Below are 19,054 nucleotides of genomic sequence, written 5' to 3'. Positions count from 1 at the left end.
GGGTCCCAAACAGACCAGGTTCAGCCACTGGCTGCTGACAAAATCCAAAGGCAGAGAGACAAGTGGCGGTGAAACAAGAAAGGAATTTATTTTAGTGAGGTCAACATTAAGAAGACAGTGGGCTAACTTCTCAAAGCCTGTCTCCAAAGTGCTGAAAATACATCTAGGTTTATATAAGGAAAATGTGGGACAAAGGTCAGGGGTACGTGTAAGTAGGCAATAAGGGTCAAGTCGATTGCTCTCTTGGGGTCAGGCACTCAGGGCCTTGCCAATTCAGGGCAGTCCTTATTGCTTGAGAGGTAGTTTCAGTACCCACCAAGGGATGCTTTGCTCGCAGGGTCTTTTGCCTGAGTTAAGAGGTAAGCTAGAAAGAGAGAACTCAATTAGCAACTACAGACAGGTCCAAATGGAGCCAGCCGAGGTCCTCTTCCACATGTCTGTCATGCACTGAGTGACCAAAAGTTATCCTGGATGCTAGATTGAGCCTGACGCTCCAAACAGGATAAAATATTTAGGGGTCTTGGGAGAAAGTTATTGTAGTTTACATGTAAAAGGAAGGTATAAACAGTGTGCGGCCGGAAGGAAGATTATGACCGGTTAAGATGCACAGGCAGCTCTTTCTGTCCACAGGTCCTGGCCCAGTGCTTTCATAAAACCACCTTTTTTTGCACCTGGGGTGGGGGGGCAGTTAAGATGCACATATTCTTTGACACTCCTATCTATAAGTGGGGTCTATTTCTTCTCCTTTCAAGTCTGAATGAGTTTCAGATTTTTACCAATGAACATAGTACCAAAATGTCACTTTTGGGCCCAGGTGTTAAGAAAATAGTAGCTTCAGGGACGCCTGGGTGGCTCAATCGTTGGGCATCTGCCTTTGGCTCAGGGCGTGATCCCGGCGTTCTGGGATCGAGCCCCACATCAGGCTCCTCCGCTGGGAGCCTGCTTCTTCCTCTCCCACTCCCCTGCTTGTGTTCCCTCTCTCGCTGGCTGTCTCTCTCTCTGTCAAGTAAATAAAATCTTAAAGAAAAGAAAAGAAAAGAAAGAGAGAGAAAGGAAAGAAAATAAAGAAAGAAAGAAAGAAAGAAAGAAAGAAAGAAAGAAAGAAAGAAAGAAAAAGAAAGAAAGAAAGAAAAGAAAGAAAGAAAGAAAGAAAGAAAGAAAGAAAGAAAGAAAGAAAGAAAAAGAAAGAAACTAGTAGCTTCAACTTCATGTCTCTTGGAACTCCCACTCTTGGAATCCAGGTGCCATGCTGTGAAGAAGAACAAGCAACCCCATGAAGAGGCCCACAGGGAGAGAAGCCAAAATTTTCCCATCCCCACCTGCTGGCTCACAGCATCAACTGGTCTTGGTAGCCTTGTGGGTGAACTGTGTTGAAGGAGAATCCTCCAGACCGACATAAACCATGTTAGCTAACTGAGAGTTACTAGAGCAGCTTTGCCCACACGCACAGAGAACTGGAAGTATCTTAAGAGTTTACATTCCCCTGGGTAGCATTTTGTCAATGACTAGACAGTATGGATGTATAAAAATCTGCTTCCTGGAGGTACCTAGGCTAGCTTTTGGCTAGCTCAGCCAAAAGAGTACGCCACTCTTTTTTTTTTTTCTTCTCGGATGATAGCAAATGTTTTATTAAGAACAACAACAAAAAAAAATGGCAGAGGAATAGAGATTGCTGGGGAGATGAATTTAAAATAGTGGGGTCAGAGAAGGCCTTAAGAAGGTGACATTTTGAGCAAAGACTTGAAGGTAGGAGCATCTTGGAATAGTCAAGGAACAGCAAATAGTATAGCTGGAGCAGAGGGAGAGGGAAAGGCAAGGTAGAGCATGCAACTCTTGATCTTGGGGTCATGAGTTCGAGCCCCACGTTTGGTGTAGAGATTACTTAAAACATAATAAACATTTTTTTAAAGTAAATCTGTAAATAAATAAATGTCAGCTTCCTTGCCTCAAGTTAGAACAAGTGGGGTATAATTTATACTCCAGAGTTCCCCTGAGGTATCAGGCTATTATCCACAGGACTTGACCCGAAATTGGACTATTGCCTGTTTTCCTCCCAGTCTCACCTGTCCCTTACCAGCTTCTCCTAGGAAGATTGCTTGCACCTAAATCTTTCCTGTCTCACGATCTGGCTTGGGGAACCCGACCTGAGACAACCACTCTGGCTGGTTTTTTGTTTTTGTTTTTTTTTAAGATTTTATTTATTTCTCAGAGAGAATGAGAGAGGCAAGCAGAGGGAGAAGCAGGCTCCCACTGAGCAAGGAGCCCGACACTTTGCCAGCAACCGCATCGTTGTGTCCAACCAGGTGAACGTGGCGGAGGTTGACAAGGTGACAGGTCCACGGGCAGTTTAAAATCTATGCTGTCTGCAGAGCCGTTCTCCAGAGAGGCGAGTCGGTTGACTTACCTGGCCAAGGCTGACAGCATTATCTCAAAGAACTTCTACCATTACTAGGTAGAAAAGACTATGGAGGAAGAAGACGGGAAAGGATTGAAAATCAAGCATTCAATCTGAGCTATACCAACTTTGAGATGCCTAAAAGACATCAAGTAGAGATTAGAAAGTTAAATGCGTAAAAGTGCAAGGTTACATCTCAATCACTTTTCAACTAGTTGAAATTAACTTTTTTAAAAAGAGTTTTTATTTTTAAGTAATCTCTACACCCAACATGGGGCTCAAACTCACAACCCCAAGATCCAGAGCAGCATTCCACCAACTAAGCCAGCCAGGCACCCCTAAAATTAAAACTTCATAAGCATATCCTAGGAAACTAAATTTTGAGCCATCAGCTTTTCTAGCAAACCATTCATCTCAGGGACATTTCTGAGAACCTGTGCATTGCCCTCAGCCATACGTGCCCTGCAGCTACAGGACATGATGAACTTCAAGCTCTCCTAGAGCATCCCGATTTTCCAGAGTTCTTTTCAACTGGCCCCATGGTAAAATTCATATGCCAGCTTGGCTGGGCCACAGTGCCCAGAAATTTGGTCAAACATTATTCTGGATGTTTCTATGAAGGTGTTTTTTTTTTGGTCTGAGATTGACATTTAAATTGGTAGACTTGGCATAAAGCGACCCTTTATAACATGGATGGGTCTAATCCAATCTGTTGAAGGTTTTAGAGAATAAGGACTAATCTCCTCCTAGCCAGGAGCTATTCTGCCAGCTAACTGCCTTTGGACTCCAAAGGCAACTTTACCCTGTGTCTCCACTCTGCTGGCCTGCCCTGCAGATTTTGGACCTACCTTCCTCCTCAATCACATAAGCCAATTCCCTAAAATAAGTCTATACATACATATATAGGTACACACACACACATTTGGTTCTGTTTCTCTGGAAAACCATGACTGATGCTGCTTTTGATTTCTCTCCTATGTATACTCTCTTGGGCTGTCAGAGAAAAACGACTCCATTCCTCTCTTCCTATGCCCTTTAATTGACGCCGAAAGTAACTGGATGATAATGCCTCTGTATTGGTCGATTTCTGCATAACAAACCACCCCACCCTCTACAGTTTAGAACACCTGTAGAACAAACACAGTCATTTATGAATGTTCATGGGTCTGTAGATCCGCAGATCTAGACTGGGCTCTCCCAGGCCCCTTGCTCCTCTCTGTGGCAGCTGGGAAGCATTCAATCCTGAATACACGTGGACCATCATGACCATTGAAAATGTAATGTGCCCTGAAGAATAACCAGGAGGAAAGTTGTCTCCCTCCTTATAAAAAGTGTTTTGTGTGCTTTTTATTATTTTCTTTTTGGAATACCTAGTCTCTCTTCTCTAACTCATTCTTCAAGATCCAGCTCAAAAGTCACATGTCCTGAGAAGCCTCTTATTCCCTAGGCAGGGGCTCCTACTCTGAGCTCACGCCCGTGCAGCACATCATTAATAGTTAAATTGTTATTATTTATTACATCCAATGTAATTGGTAATTGTGTGTGTGTGTGTGTGTGTGTGTGTGTGTGTGTGTGTGTATCCATCCCCTAGGCTGTGAATTCCTTGAGGGTGAGGACCAGAGAATTTTAACCTTATATCCCAGCTATGGTGCCTGAAATCCAGAAGGTGCCCAATAAACTTATTTGAACAAACAAACCTTCTCTAGCGCTTAAATCCTAATCTAATCCCACTCTTCCTCAAGTAGCTTTTACACTTGTCAGAATCACACTGTTTAGTGTGTATTCATTCTGTGATATTTCATAACGGGACAGGGAAAAACTATGTTCAGTAAATGTTTACTGATGACCCATTCTGATAAATGTTACCCTACTTAACAGTGTTGGGCACAATGTTCGCCTTCAAGAAATGATTGTTGGTTGGATCATTAAATTACCGAAAGTCTGTTTTTTTTCCCTGTTCCTACTGAGTACAAAAGCCATTTAAAAGCCACCAAAAGGGAAAATTTGTAGAAAAATTACAGAGTACTTAAATCTGTCTTCATTTGATCTTCAGTTTGTCAGTCCCTCCTAACATCAGGCAGCACATGGCTCCTGATTAGATCACACCACTTGTCACACTTTTTCTCATGATATAAAAAAAAAAAAGTTAATGGATTTAAAAGGAGTATAAAATGCTGCCAAAGCAGTACTGTCAGAAACCATTAATCTTTAGCTATCTACATACTCCAGAGTAAGAAAAACACTGGACAGGACAGAATTGTGCCAACACAGTCATCTAATCTACCTAACCAAGACAAGCTGCATTATAAGGACAAGCTAGGGCGCCTGGCTTGCTCAGTCTGTAAAGTACACAACTCTTGATCTCGGGGTCATTGGGTGTAGATATGACTGAATAGGGGGGAGGGGGCAAGCTAAAATTATTCAGCAGTCTACTCACCGCTCAAGAAAATAAAGTATGTGGCAGCTCTTTCTGCCCATGGATCCTGTTCCTGTTCTTTAATAAAATCACTTGTTTGCACCAGAGAGAAAGGGAAAGAGAAAAAGAAAGAAAAAGAGAAAGAGAAAGCTAGAAAGAAAAAGAGAAAGAGGAAAAGAAAGAAAAGAAAAGAAAGAAAAAAAGAAGAAAAAGAGGGAGAAAAAGAAAAAGAGAAAGAGAAAAGAAATGAAGGAAGAAGAAAGAAAGAAAGAAAGAAAGAAAGAAAGAAAGAGAAAGAAAGAAAGAAAGAAAAAGAGAAAGAAAGAAGAAAGGAAGGAAAAAAATAAGGTATGCGTTGCCATTCATTTTCTTTCATGTTACTCTTGGGTTGAATATGGCTTTTCAACAAATGTGTGTTGATAACCAGTGTTACATAAAGCACTACCTAGCGCCTTAAAAGGGTGGGAATATCTTCCTTCAACTGCATATTCCTGGGGTACATGGTAAATACTCAAAAAATGTTTATAAGATAAAAGAATTCAGGGCCTATGCATTTGCAGGACATTATCTTTTCTGTGAAGCATTCCCTGATATCTCTTGATATTACTGAACAGTTTCTCCCTAGTGTTCCCATTGATCCTGGTTGGAGACAAAGATATAAATTACAGTGCATGAAATAAGTACTATGAGAGAGGGAGGTTAAAAAAAACAGTGGGAGCATAAATGAGGGGATAATTTATTCTGTCTTAGATAGGAGTAGGTCAGAGATATCTATAGAGAAGAGGTGGCTTCTCAGCTGGGCTCTGGAGGGTGAAATGGGGAAGAGAGTTCCGAGGAAAGGAAAAAAATTAATTCAAGTCACAAAGAAATGAATAAGAAAGACTTTTGATAAAAGGATTTCCCCAAAGTGCATTGCACTGAATGTTTGAAGATTGCTTATAGTATGAAGACAATTTTTAAAACCACATAATTAATATGGAGCCATTATGAAGAAAAAGCCATTTAATATGTAATAGCTGAGGTTAGGTAAGTTAGAGGGGGAAAATCTCATTCAATTTGTCCAGTTCCCCTCACTTCATCAGACCAGGCAAGATCCTGAGAGGGCCTAGCACATGTTGCATGGCCATTTTTTAAAGTAATTTTTGCATTTAACTGTATTTGGTAAAGACTGCTCTCTTTTTCCTCTCTGACACCCATCTCTCATAGTTCCACTTCAGTCAGGCGACACTAGAGGAATCTGTCACTAAGAAGTTGATTTGGGGGCACTTCCCATACATAGTGTCAAATACAATTCTCACATTACTAAGAGCATAATTCCCATACAAGTAGTGAGCATGGGACCAAGTTTTATTTAACTCATCTGTGAGGGAACCAATGGAATGACAGAGCTGCTTAAGAAAGGATTTGAGTAACTGGAGTATATAGCGTTAGCAGAGAAAGAGAGAATGAAATAAGATTGCTAAGCTGTGTATAAAACTGAACAATATCCTACCAATCAATAAGAAACCTTTGGAGTATCCTTGCTATCAAGCAGGAAGCAACAAATGATCCCTCCTTAAAGGTAACCTGTAACTTTTCAGGGTTGCAAACTCTTTGGGGCTTCTCACTTGTACATAGTAACTTGGAGAAAGTTAAAATACCCAAGAGAAGCAGATGTCTGTAAGCCAGCTTATACTCTGGCATGATATAAAAAATATCATGCAATCATCAATCTCCAATGTTGGAATTTTTTTTTATTTTTTATTTTTTTGCTAGTAGTGAGGTTATTGCTGGCTGTCTTCATGTGAGAATGGCCACAGAACTGTTTGGCATCCTGACAGGACGATGCAGGCCCAGAGAACATTCATAACATGAATGTGTCCTATGAGCCAGGTCTGTAGTTATGTGGCAAGTAAAAAAGAAGAAGTAAGATTTGAAATGCATGATTCCAAGAGTCTGGAAAATTCTTCCAGGTATCAGATGTGCAAAATTATATCTATAATTTTTTAAAAAATATTTTTTCTTAATGAAGGCCCCTATATAGTATAAACCTCATTGTGTAAACCCACAAATCTGGATCTGCCTTGCCAGGATCAGGTCTAGAGGAACTGCTTGCACAACCTCACAATTACTCTGATCCCATTCTCCCAATATAGTGTGGCAGGAACTCAGGCACATGCGGGCCCTCCCACTCAACAGGAGAGGAAATTTGGTCAACTTTTGTCAAATCTCCACTCCTGGTTGGATCACACATAAGGGCTAGGCAGATGGTCGAGCTCACTGGAGACATAGGGCTGCCTCTGTGGGCTTGGGAGATCAGGACTTCTTAGAGAGAAGTCTGGTTGGAGAGGAAGTAGGACAGATGTATTGGAGGCCCTCAAGCTTCCTTATCTGTAGAATGAATATTAAAAAGGTGACTCTGACCTATTTGAGAGGGTTATTATGGTGAGAAAAATGAATTAAAATGTCTAAAGAATAGTATAAATTTAAGATATTTTTAAAACCAAAATGACTTTTAATATCCAATGGTGCTCTGATAAAAGATGGGTCAGTGGAATGAAGAGAAAGATTTTTTGTATTTTTTATTTTTATTTTCATTTTTTTTGAGAAAGATTTTTTAAAAGAGAAAGATTTCTGATATTATTTACTTAGATATTAAAGAAATGTATTAAATCAGGGCTCCTTTTTTTTTAGATTTTATTTGTGAGAAAGAGAGAGAGCACAAGCAGGGGGAGCAGCAGGCAGAGGGAGACGCAGGCTCCCCGCTGAGCAGGAGCCTGATGCGGGCCTCAACTCCAGGACCCTGGGATCATGACCTGAGCAGAAGGCAGACACTCAACTGACTGAGCAACCCAGGCGTCCCTGAATCAGGGCTCTTAGTGGCAAAAAATTTGTTATAGGATATTGAAATCTCACCTAAACTCTCAGAAATTAGAGAACACAACTCTTGTACACAGCCTAGAACAAGACCCAACAATCAAGGGGATTCTTTAGCAAAAATACCTCCACCAAAAATTCCACAGCTGGCCCATGTGAGGCTCGACACTGGATGTCAGAACCTCTGCCACCTCTACCATTCTCGTCGGAAGATTAATCCCTAGACATGAGACTGCCTTCTTCCATTGCTCGTTTTTGAATCTAGTTCTCCTATGGGTGTATCTGATAAATTGAGTCCAGTTTATATTCAGCTGTAAGAGTCTCGGGGTGTAGTGTTTTGGGACATACGGATGGGGCTTCTATTTTGAAATGAATATCATTATGTGGAAAATTACCAAATTTAAGGAGAGCGTTCAAAGCTACAAAGGACAAATTTCTCCCTCAAAAGGTACACCTTTTTGTCCAGGCCATAAAAGCCACTTGAAGAATCAGTAAGAGCTAAATTACAGTAAATAATTCCGTAATAATAAGGCAACAATTAGTACTTTATTATAAGTAACTTATATTAAGCAACTTGTAGGTATATACTGTGACTCTAGACATTGGTAATTTAGCCCATATGGTATCCATCTAATCTCCTTAAGAACCTATGAGCTGAGTACCATTGATTCCATTTTATAGATTTAAAAAACTGAGAGTTACAGTTACCCAAGATCGGGGCACCTGGCTAGCTCAGTCGATAGAGCATGCAACTTTTTTTATCTCAGAGTCCTGAGTTCAAGCCCCATGTTGGGTGTAGAATTTACTTGAAAAAAAATTTTTTTAATTAAAATAATGAAGTAAAATAAATAAAAAAATAAAGTTACCCAAGATTATAACTTCCATAAGTAGCAGAGGTGGACTGAGAGCCCAGGTCAGTTTGGCTCTCACCGTGCTCTGGTTGGAGCTGGGGGTGGATATTTCCTCGCTTGGTGAGAAAATGTCCTCCAACTGCTCTATGCAAAAAAGGCGGGGATCTTCAGGCTACCTTATCTGACCTCCCTCTCTACACCTCTTCTACTTTCTATTTCTACTTCCTCTTCCTTAAAACCTCTTTAGAACAAGGATGAGTGAAGAATAAATACTTACAAAAAATGTTTCTGACTTCCCCAAAATCTGCAATAATTGGTTTTAACAAGAATGCTCTGCGCCCTGACATCGCCCGACATTGCCAGGAGGCTTTAATTATTGTTGCCACCAGTCACACACCTTTCCGACTGAGGGGAAGGAAGCCTCCCTCCCCAAAACAACTGTCAAGAAATGCAGGCCTTTCCCCTGGCGGTAGGGCTGTACAAAAAATGTTCTCAGCCTCACTTTGTCTTATATCAACCTCTATCCTCCCTGTCCTTAAATATTTTTTGACTTGGGATGAGCTCTCCACTCTAAGATACTGAATCAGTCCTGTCACCACTGATCTCATAGACCTGTTCGGGTGTGCCAGGTGGGGCTTAGGGACTCCCACACAAACAGAATTCTGATTATCTGAGTGATACCTGAGACAATCAGATTGGTGAGCAGATAAGGCTTCTCTGCACTTATGACCTAGACTTCTTTTTCTTTTTTACATTTTTATTATTTTTTTTATTAAGTAAACTCTGTGCCTGACATGGGGCTTGAACTCACCACCCTGGGATCAAGAGTCGCATGCTCTACCAACGCAGCCAGCTAGGGGCCCCTTCTTTATATGAAGAAACACTGGCATTTTATTCTCTCCCGTGCTAGAAACTGCCAACAGATTCCCACCGCAGGAAAGCATTCCAAAAAGACACGAAGAAAAAATTGTTTTAGGGGCGCCTGGGTGGCACAGCGGTTAAGCGTCTGCCTTCGGCTCAGGGCGTGATCCTGGCATTACGGGATCGAGCCCCACATCAGGCTCCTCTGCTATGAGCCTGCTTCTTCCTCTCCCACTCCCCCTGCTTGTGTTCCCTCTCTCGCTGGCTGTCTCTCTCTCTGTCAACTAAATAAATAAAATCTAAAAAAAAAGAAAGAAAGAAAAAATTGTTTTAGGTAATATGTTGACGGTTTCCAAGATCACTCTCAAGGTTGGGTAACTCAGTAGAAGACTTACAGGACCCAGCCTGTAGTGGTAGGCATGGCTCTGATTTATTACAGAGAAAGGGAAGCACAATCAGCAAAAGGAAAAGATACATGGGGCAAAATCTGGGGCAAGCCAGGCACAGACCTTCCAGGGCCCTCTTCCAGCTGAGTCCCAAAGAACGCGCTTAAGTTCCTCCAATAACGAGTTGTGGTAACTCACAAATGGCACGTGGCCAGGGCCCTTTACGGCACAACCATTGCTCCTTCTCTTCTTGGTCGTCTTGGCATCAAGGACCCAAAACCTAAAAAATTATTTTTAAAGAGATTTTATTTTTCAGAGCACTTTTAGGTCCACAGCAAAAATGAGCAGAAAGTATAGTGTTCCCATAATACCCCTGTCACCATACACATAGTATTACTCACTAGCAATATTCCATATCACTGTAGAACATTTATTACAATCAATGAACCCACACTTACACATCATTGTCACCCAAAGTTCATAGTTTACATTAAGGTTCACTCTTGCTGTTGTATATTCTATGGGTTTTGACAAACGTATAAGACATGTATCCATCACCGTAGTATCATGCAAGAGTATTGTCACTGCTCTAAAAATCCTCTGTGCTCCACCTATCTCTTAGAAACTGCTAATCTTTATGCTGCCTTCATAGTTTGACTTTTCTGGAGGTCATACATTTGGAATCATACAGCAGCCTTTAGAGATTGGCTTTTTCTACATAGTGATATGCATTTAAGTTTCCTCCATGTCTTTTCATGGCTGGAGAGCTCATTTCTTTGTAGTGCTGAATAATATTTCATTGAATGCACCACAGATTATCCATTTACCTACCTGGTTGTTTCGAAGTTTGGGCAACTATGAGTAAAGCTGCTAGAAACAGCTATGAGCAGTTTTTAGGTGAATATAGTTTTCAGTTCTTTTGGATATATACCAGGGAGGACAATTGCTGGATCATATGGTAAGACTATGTTTAGTTTTGTAAGAAACTGCCACTGTCTTCCAAAGTGGCTCTACCATTTTGTATTATCATCAGCAATGAATCAGAGTTCCAGCTGCTCCATACCCTCCCTAGCATTTGGTGGTGGTGTTAGTGTTCTTCATTTTGGCCATTCTGATAGGTGTGAAAGAGAACTTCAAACTTGCACCCCTGTGCCCCAGCTACAGATGGATAGTGGTATCCAATTGTTTTAATTTGCATTTCCCTGATGACATATGTTGTTGAACATCTTTTCATAGGCTTATTTGCCATCCTACATCTTCTTTGGTGAGGTGTTTGTGAATTGGGTTGTTTCTTTTCTTTTTCTTTTTTTTTACTTTTTTTTTTTTTAAAAAGTCTTATTTATTTAAGTAATCTTTATACCCAACATGGGGCTCAAACTCACAACCCTGAGATCAAGAGTTGGATGCTCTACCAAATGAGCCAGCCAGATGCCCCTTGACTTTTTCTTCTTTTTTAAGTAAGTCCTACACCCAACTTAGGACTTGAACTCAGGATCCTGAGATTAAGGGTCACATGCTCTACTGATTGAGCCAGTCGGGTGCCCCTTCTTTTTGTTCACTTTAAAAGTCTTCATATATTTTGGATAATAGTCCTTTATTAGGTGTGTCTTTTACAAATATTTTCTCCCAGCCTGTGGCTTCTCATTCTCTTGATCTCTCACACCTTTTTTAATCGACATTTCTAAAATTTTTCATCAAAAGCTTAAGTGGTTGTAATAGAAATAATTTGCTGTAATTTATAAATATTGACATCTGACAATAATACTTTACTCCTTTAAAGATAGTCAATGAAGTTAGGCATTTTAAAAACACCTGAAGCTGCTTTGGAAGTGAGAAATGCTCTCATTATTTTTTCTCCTTGATCTAGTATTTTCATTCCACTTCCCTCATAAAATTTTATCCTAACATTTTTATGTTCACACATCTTTTATTGGTCAAATGATTATATTGCTCTGTAAATAGAACCACATGTTTAAAAAAAATTTTAAACTTCCTAAGAGTATAAGGCTCTAAATTTTAAAACTTATTTTCTTCTATATGACTGTTTTAACAGTTACTTTAGTACATAACTGATCAAAATAGCAGAGATATATTATAAAAATTGTTTTAAAAACAAAAGGCAACATTTAGTTGGAAATATATCTTTTAATGAGATGATATATAGATATACACATTTTTTTTTTAAAGATTTGGCAGTGGGGGCGGGGGCACACCTGGGTGGCTCAGTTGGTTAAGCATCTGCCTTCAGCTCAGGTCATGATCTCAGGGTCCTGGGATCGAGTCCCACATATGGCTCCCGGCTCAGCAGGGAGTTGGCTTCTCCCTCTCCCTTAGCCCCTCCCCCTCCACTTGTGCTCTGTCTCTCGCTCTCTGTCAAATAAATACATAAAATCTAGAAAAAATTTTAAAAGAAGTGGGATTCTGGAAAGCGAATCCCTTAAAACAATCTGAATATCCATACATCCAGGCAGACCTCACAAAACCATATGAATTGTATACTTCAGGAATTTTTAGAGGATAATATATCAAAATATATCAAAATGTTCCATTTTCACAGTACACTGGCTTGAGAACCTTTTCTCAACTTGACAGGTCTGCTGAAAAAACAAAATTCAACTGAGTAAATTTAATTTAATTAATTTATTTCCTTATTTATTTTTGAGGGGAGTGGAAGGAGGAGGGGGAGAAAAAGAATCTGAAGCAGGGTCCACGCCCTGCGTGGGGCTCAATCTCACAACCCTGAGATCAGGACTTGAGCCAAACCAAGAGTTGGGCTAAGCCACACAAGCACCCCCAACTGAGTAAATTTAAAGATTTAATTAGCTTTTTTCCAAGGATCCATAAGTGGGACAGTAGCCCATCTAGCAAATTGAAAGGAGGTCCTAGGAGCTGTACAAAATAGAAGGCTTTCATAGGCAGATAGAGGGTGCGAAAAGAAAGTTAAAAGATTTGATTCTTTCAAGCAGAGGTCTTATCAGGGCAGGGGTCTTATCAGGCTGATAAGCTCACAAGTGCTGATCAGGAAATTCCAGACTGATTGGTTTAAAATACTACTCCTAGACAGACTCTTAACTATAGAGAACAAACTGAGGTGGAGGGGAGGTGGGGGGGGGCTAAATGGGTGATGGAGATTAAGGAGGGTGCTTGTGATGAGCACTGTTAGATTAAGTGATGAATCACTAAATTCTATACCTGAAAATAATATTACACTATATGTTAACTAACTAGAATTTAAATAAAAAATTGAAACAATTAATTAGTTAGTTAATTAAAATTCCGCTCCTAAAAGAGGCTGAAATGCATTAGCTATTAAATCTTGGTGAGGCTTAGCACAAGTGACTCCATTTTGGGCCTGTTATTTCCAACAGGTCCTTGCTCATTTTTTTTTTTTTCTTGCTTCCTCAGAATCTGGGTATGAACCTGGCTGAATCCATGTGACTCCTTCCCTATCTCACTCCATTCTTTAATCGGGGTGCCTGGTTGGCTTAGTTGGTAGAGCACAGGACTCTTAATCTCAGGGTTGTGAGTTCAAGCTCCATGATAGGCCATGGAACCTACCTAAAAACAAAACAAAAAACACATTCTTTTTGCTTTGGGTCTTACAGCTAACTGCTTGATTTTCTCTATGTTCCCCTTCAAATTCCAGTAAGAATCTGGAAACCCCAGCTCACCTCATTCAGAAGGACCCATATCACAGGTCACTGGTTAGCATGTGGATCATCAGTAGTATCTCTGGCCAGACAGCCAAGGTCACTTGGTATAAATCATGGCCGCATGCAGCTGTCCTGTCAACAGCACTAGGAGTGAGACAATTACACTTAGAAGGGGCAATAGGTATGCAAAAGCCCCATACAGAGAAGGGGCTGTTATTCAGTTATTCTCTCATATGATTTTCAAAGGTTTGAGATATAACCTCTGAAATATTCCTTATTTCTTGTTAACAGCTTAAAATAAATCTGGTATCAAGTTTATGACCCATCTGCTGAGTAGATCAATCCCATCTGTAATCCTGGCCATGCCACACAGTTGGCAGCCACACAGAAATGTCTCTGGCAAAACACTGTATCAGAATTTAGATTCCTAATGGGAAGTAAAAACTTAACAGATTTAGAAAATAAGACTGCAATAACATTTTTTAAAATATTTTATTTATTTATTCGACAGAGATAGAGACAGCCAGCGAGAGAGCGAACACAAGCAGGGGGAGTGGGAGAGGAAGAAGCAGGCTCATAGCGGAGGAGCCTGATGTGGGGCTCGATCCCATAACGCCAGGATCACGCCCTGAGCCGAAGGCAGACGCTTAACCGCTGTGCCACCCAGGCGCCCCTGCAATAACATTTTAAAGGTGAATTTAGAACTTAATAAAAATGTTAAATGCTATTTAGAAAACAATAAAGGAAAACATTTAAGGTCACAGTATATGTTAAGTCCTGTTCTAAGTATTAACTCATATCCTAAATTTGACTCACATAAAATCTGATGACGTAGGTAATAACATCCTCCATTTTAACAGATGAGATAATGAAAGCAGAGAAAAGTGAAATAACTTGTCCAAATTAAAATAATGGAGACAGAATTTAAACCCAGGGGGTGCCTGGGTGGCTCAGTCAGTTAAGTATCTGCCTTCTGTTCAGGTCGTGATACCAGGGTCCTAGGATTGAACCCTATTGTTGGGCTCTCTGCTCAGCAGGGAGCTTGCTTCTCCTTTTCCCTCTGCCTGCTGCTCCCCCTTCTCACTCTTTCTCTGCCAAATAAATAAATAAAATATTTTAAAAGGTTTTTTTTTAATTAAAAAATGTATCAAGAGAAGAAAGTTTGTGTTTATATAGAGAACATGAGAAGAAATAAAACATTCTGTAGAGAACTCTGGAAGATGGTGGGAATAAGGGACTCACTATTTGTAATTGGTGTCTGAAGTTAGGGCGGTCCTGTAGGACTGAGCCCTTAACTATGCAGTCTGTGCTGAGTAGTTAGTATCAAAATCTAATTAAATTATAGAACACACAGCTGGTGTCTAGAGTTTGAAAATTGGTTGGTGTATGTGTTGGGGCAGAAGGGGGGGAACCCACACATTTGGTGTCAAAAGTGAGTAGAGAAACAGTTTTCTAACTATTTACTTAGTACCTACTATGTGTCCATCCTTATGCCTAATGCTGGGAATGATTCCCTGAAAGGCACAGACCCTCCCTCTGCTGGCTGAAGATGACAAATGAGCAGATAATTACAGTATATTCAGAATTACTATTCAGCCAGTATACATTTGTATGGCTGTACCAATTTTTCGTATCACCCTTGAAAAAAAATTTAAGTAGTGCAATATTGACAAAGAGATCCCCGTATACATCATTTGTTCTTTCATGCGTCAGAGCTTTTGCACAGGCTAGCCTTAACTAGAATATCCTTTCCCTTTTATTTGCCTAGTTGATTCCTAATAATTTTTTAAGTAATCTCGATACCCAACAGGGGGCCAAACTCACAACCCCAAGATCAAGAGCCACATGCTCTATGGACTGAGCCAGCCAGGTACCCCTAATAATTTTTAAATCTCGACTCATACCTCTTCTGATTCAGTACTTGGAAATCATAACCAACAAACACCCTTGATTATTCACATCAGCAACATTCCTGAATGTGCATACATTGTATCAGATTTTTAGTTCTTAGGTACTTAAGTCAATGGCTTCTTATGTTACTCTAGATTTGTAGTTGTTCTAAATAGTAAAATGTTCAAAACACCAGAACATTTGTTTTAGTTACACATGGCAGTTATTTTAACTCTTTACTCATGAATGATACATTTAAAAAAAAGATTTTATTTATTTGAGAGAGAGAGAGCATACACGCAGGGGGAGGAGGAGGGAGAGGGACAAGCCGACTCTGATCGCAGAGCCTGAGGCAGGGCTCCATCCCACCACCAGAAATCATGACCTGAGCCAAAAATCAAAAGTCAGATGCTTAACTGACTGAGTTGATAGCAGCTATATTTATAATAGCCCAAAATTAGATACCCAAATGGCCATCAACAAATGATTGAACAAATTGTAGGAAATCCCACAGTGGCATACTACTCAGTAATAAAAAAAGAAAAGAAAAGAAAAGAAAAGAAAAGAAAAGAAAAGAAAAGAAAAGAAAAGAAAAGAAACAAAAGCCATAACCTGTTGATGTAAGCAAATAAGGATAAATCTCAAGCTTATGCTGAGCTGAAGAAGCCAGGCAAAAAAGGAACTAAGCGTATGATTCCATTTATTTAAAGGTCAAGAAAATGCAAACTGACAAAAAATGGTTGCCTGGGGATGGAGTTGGAGGGAGACATGGATTACAAAAGGCACAGAACTTTTGGAGGTGATGCAAGATTATTATCTTGATCGTGGTGATGATTTAATGAGTGCAGTGTATCCCTGCAAAATTTGTGTGTTGTAATTCTAACCTTCAAAGTGACCCTATTAGGAGGGGAGGCCTTCGGGAGGTGCTTAAATCATGAGGGTGGAGCCCTCATACATGGGATTAACGCTCTTATGAAAAAGATGCCAGGAGGTTCCCTACCCTTTCTACCATGTAAGTACAGCTAGAAGGTTCCAACTATGACCCAGGAAGAGCATGTCCCTTGATCTTGGACTCTTTAGCATGCAGAACTGTGAGAAATAAATTACTGATATTTATAAGCTCTCCTGGTTGTGGTATTTTTTATAACAGCATTAATGGACTAAGACAATGGGTGTGCACTGTCAAAACAGAGCAAACAAAGCTTCCCAGTCTTATCTATACGCAGTGTATTGTTCCTAAGTTAAATATCAATAAAGTTTATTTCTAATGGGGATAATAGTAATATGTTCAGGCTGTTGTAGGGATTCATTGACTCTGCTAAGCACTTTTTTCATAATACCTGGCTCCCTTTGTCTGGTGCTACTGAGACTTTGATATTAAACCTCACCCTCTCTACTGAGCTCATTTCACTCAGAGTCTAGGGGTAAATGAGTATCTAAGACTACATAGATCACACGTGGTAAGGAATTTTTAAAAGATTATAGAATTTGGTAATTGGAGTGTCACTAGATAAACAATAAACTTATTATCCAGACAGAAAAATACACGTAAATAAAGTAAGAACTTGATTCAAAATTCTTTTTTCATTGTATTTTTAACTTGGTAATTCATTAGAGGTTGGAATCATCAGTTTTCCTTGGGAAGTACATTGGTATAAACCAATGTATGGAAAAACAGGATCTACTAGGAAGTGAAAAGCACTTCTCTCAAAGCTTCGGTTTTTAAAGTAACAGAAACTAGAAAAGATGATCACTCATGTACTGTCTAAATATTAGTCACTCCAGGGGCGCTTGGGTGGCTCAGTCGTTAAGTGTCTGCCTTCGGCTCAGGGCGTGATCCCGGCATTCTGGGATTGAGCCCCACATCAGGCTCCTCCGCTGGGAGCCTGCTTCTTCCTCTCCCACTCCCCCTGCTTGTGTTCCCTCTCTCACTGGCTGTCTCTCTGTCAGATAAATAAATCAAATCTTTAAAAAAAAATAAATATTAGTCACTCCAACCATTCATTTATTATTATTTTTAAAAAGATTTTAATTATTTGAGAGAGAGGGAGAGTACGAGTCGGGGGAGGGGCAGGGGAGAGGGAGAAGTGGACTTCCCCACTGAGCAGGGAGCCCTACTACACCTGGCTCCATCCCAGGGCCCTGAGATCATGACCTGAGCTGAAGGCAAAGGTGTAACCAACTGAGCCACCGAGGTACCCCTCTAACCATTAATCATTTATCTTTCCTTGCATTCTGTCATACCACAGTATCCCAGTTACCTACTACTTCTCTGTCTTCTCTCTCCTGCTGTTTCATCTTCATCCAGGTGTGGATTTCCCCCAAAGTTTCTGTCTTACCATTTTCCCCTCTGTGTATAAGCCACTGAAAATTAAGATCTCCACTTTCAAACTTCCAACCCCAATAGTTTCTAGGAAACAGTAAATAATAAAAAGTGCCACAGGGGCACCTGGCTGGCTTAGGCCGAAGAGCATGCAACTCCTGCTCTTGGGTGGTGAGTTTGAGACCCATGTGTAGAGATTACTTAAATAAAACTTGAAGAAAAAAAAAAGTGCCACAGAAATCAAGTAGGATGAAGAGTGAAAAAGGTCACTGAATTTTGGCAATGGCGATTAGGATGACACTAAGTGAGCCATCCAAGGTTTTAAGTAGGGGTGTTACACTTTCGGAATGAAGAATCTGGCAGTACTCTGAAGAATGGATTGGAGCCAGAAAATATTAGGAATATTAATATCTAAAAGTAGATTTGGGGGTCATAGGTGTAATTATGTAATCCTTGGATTTAAATGTCATTAAATTCCTATGTTTCATCTTGGCATTCCAGGCACTGAACAGTGGCCTGATTCCACCCCAGCCATTACTCCCCCATCAGCACCTTTCCCCGCTCCTGTACTGGACTATTTACCTTCTTCTAACAAGCCTGATCTTTCCTGCTACTACATAGCCTCAGGCTGTTCTCTGCTGATGAAACTGCCCAGCCTGACAGCATCAGTATAGACTTAAGTGCTTCTCGCAGACTTCTCTTAACCCCAAAAAACCACGAATCTCCTCTAGGTTAACAATAGCTTTTGAGTGACAGGACCGATTCTGACTCATTTTTACACCTCCTCCCGCCTCCCTCCCTCCTCCCCCGCTCAGTGCCTCGCCCAGTGTTTACCACTCAGAATGCATCTGCAGAATGGATGAATTCGAGTAGGGACGAAAGAAAGGCCCCTAACAAAAGCTTGTAGAATTCTACTAGGCTCTACAGGTATAGTAGCTCTTTTAATGCTCAGATGTTTTAACAGCCCAGAACGATGTTTTCCAGTCTTAACAGCTGAATAAATCTGGGCTCAAACAATAAATCCTCCGGCCGTACACTACAGCCGGCAGATAGAAGCGTGTAACTATTGCATCGGAATCACATGGACGAATGAAGTCCTGATCATCATCCTCCCTTCCAGAGAATCTTAAAATTATGAACCCAAGAGCCTAGGGTACTCCGTAGAAGTCAGTTACGAATTCGCAAGCATATATCCATGCAAACCCTTTCCTGCCCGGCTTTCAAAAAGAGAAACTGAGCCTCCAACCCAGATTCTAAAACATAAAAATTGGGCCTTCAACCCCTTCCCCTACTCCCAGATTCCCAGGGGAATCTCCTAAGAGTCGGCACTGGAGACCACCGCAGCGTCCGCAGCGTGCACAGAACGTGCGGAACTAGGAAGAGGAATTTCCAGCCCAGCTGGGCGTCTCTGATTGGCTGCCGG

At 40.6% G+C, this 19,054-nt stretch overlaps 1 long non-coding RNA gene across 1 annotated transcript; it reads right to left on the bottom strand.

Moving 5' to 3' along the window:
* Positions 1 to 9,746: 9,746 nt before the first annotated feature.
* LOC125282887 (uncharacterized) lies at positions 9,747 to 19,038 on the bottom strand. Its single transcript, XR_007190341.1, has 3 exons — positions 18,466 to 19,038; positions 13,437 to 13,562; positions 9,747 to 10,045 (listed from the first exon to the last, which is right to left on the bottom strand). It is a non-coding gene; the product is annotated as an uncharacterized LOC125282887 (long non-coding RNA).
* Positions 19,039 to 19,054: the final 16 nt, after the last annotated feature.

This window comes from Ursus arctos, unplaced genomic scaffold (genome assembly GCF_023065955.2).
Source record: "Ursus arctos isolate Adak ecotype North America unplaced genomic scaffold, UrsArc2.0 scaffold_12, whole genome shotgun sequence".
NCBI lineage: Eukaryota > Metazoa > Chordata > Mammalia > Carnivora > Ursidae > Ursus > Ursus arctos.
This window is presented reverse-complemented; position numbering and strand designations above follow the sequence as displayed.